We start from the raw sequence: 1,871 nt of genomic DNA, 5'->3' as shown, positions 1-1,871 counted from the left end.
AGCTCAGAAAATATCATCTTTATTTACTTATGCTAATTTTCAAAGCAGTTTATCATACAATATATTAAAACATTTTATAATTGTTCTTTCCCCACTTAAGACATTTATGAAGAAATATCGAATCTTAAACTTGATGAGGCCTTATTATTCCACAATGTGAATATTTTTAAGGGTCTTATGTCAAACTTCTGTTTCTGCAGCACTCTACCTTGAGTTAGTAATTTTATGTCTGTGGGCTTCAGTTGTCTCATTTGCAAATGTAAAGGAGGTTAAAAATAAAGATTTTTAGTCCTCTCCTACACTGAGACCTCTGAAGTAGAGCAAAAGAAAGATCCAGAAAAAAGATAAAATTTGCCTAAATTCACATTATGGGGAAATGATAGAGAGAAGTTTCAAATCCAAGTCTAGTTCCCTTGTTGATTTTCTCTTTAATGTGATAAAATTAATTCAATTATATTATGCCATTTTATTGTTATTTTATTAAAACAATGACTTCTCCCTTGTTATTTTCTAGGAGGACATAGAAAACATATACTTTATAAAATGTAAAGCTTATCTCAAAAGGGTTAAAATTCTGGCATCATTCATGTAGATGAATAAGAAATTTTCATGAATCTACATATTGTTGTTCATTGGTTGCAGATAAGATATGTATTTGGAGGAGGGGGAGAACCAAGAGAAAGCAATGTCACAGAAACATAGAAAAGAGTAACAGTGACTAGAGGGTGACCAATAGTTCCAAGAACTCAAAAGAAATAATGGACGAAGAGGACTGATAAAAGCCTGTTAGATTTGACAGTTTTGAGATCTTTAGTAACTTTGAAAAGAATGAATTCAGCTGAATGTAAATCAGGGGTATAAATGAAAGTACATTTTTTTTTTGTCATAAATGTTGTTTATTAAACATTTAAGTTTACAAAGACATGTGCACCAATTAGCGGTATCGATGTAGTTGCAGAGTATTGTGCCTTCTCCAAGCGGCACGACGAGATCCTCCAATGGTATGGTGGAATTTGTGACCCTTTCCAAGACCCGGCTCTTCCGGCCAGCTGAGGTAAGCCCTCGCATTTTTCTGTGTTTGTGCAATGGCTTGGTGATCCATTGAGTGTCTGGATTTCGTCTGATAGCTTTATGGAATGGGTCAATAAGAATAACCTCAAAGAATTTGTAGGTTGAATCTTCACCCACCCAGTAGGAGTTCAAGACTCTTAGGGCCCTACAGTGATGGCCAGCACATTCCTCTGCCACAGACTGGAGAATCCTGGCAAACTTGAGCTGATTGACCCCGTGATGTACAGGTTTGCCGTAGGTGGCACCCTTGGGGACCGGGCGCTTTTGCCCCCCGCGGCGGACGCGAATTCGGTAGATGCCATAACCTTGCTTAGCCTTGTAGCCCCGCCCCTGGTCTTTGTCGGGTCGGGTGGGCCGGGACGCGCTGTGCCGCGCTGACAGCTGCTGGTATTGCCAACAGCGCACACGCAGCAGGAACCGCATGATGTCCGACTGCTTCTTCCTCCACACCTCCTGGATGTACTTGTAGGCCCCCATCCTGCCTAGCTCCTAGCCTGCCTGATGGCTGCCGCCGAGCGGAAAGCATGAAAGTACAATTTTGATAAGTCAGGGAAGTTTTCTTAGGTAATGCAAGGTGAAGCAAAAGAGAAAAGAAAATCTTTAGAATGACATCTGCATTATTGCCTATGAACAAGGCATTATAGAAAGCACTAGAATGGTTTGCTATATTATGATTAAGAATTTGTGAAATTTGGCTAGAAAAGGATGAAAATGCAGAAGCGATGGCAAAATGGGAGAGGAGAGAAGTTTGGAATCACTAGTATTTGGTAGATATATGTTAATCATTGAGAAACTAGTTA

General features: G+C 39.7%; 1 pseudogene; it reads right to left on the bottom strand.

Moving 5' to 3' along the window:
- Positions 1–887: 887 nt before the first annotated feature.
- Positions 888–1,548, bottom strand: LOC138174781 (large ribosomal subunit protein eL15-like; annotated as a pseudogene).
- Positions 1,549–1,871: the final 323 nt, after the last annotated feature.

This window comes from Petaurus breviceps, unplaced genomic scaffold (genome assembly GCF_028583685.1).
Source record: "Petaurus breviceps papuanus isolate PSGF00001 unplaced genomic scaffold, PetGlider_PUasm1.0 76, whole genome shotgun sequence".
Classification (NCBI taxonomy): domain Eukaryota; kingdom Metazoa; phylum Chordata; class Mammalia; order Diprotodontia; family Petauridae; genus Petaurus; species Petaurus breviceps.
The sequence above is the reverse complement of the archived record's forward strand: the minus strand, read 5'-3'. Positions and strand labels throughout refer to the sequence as shown.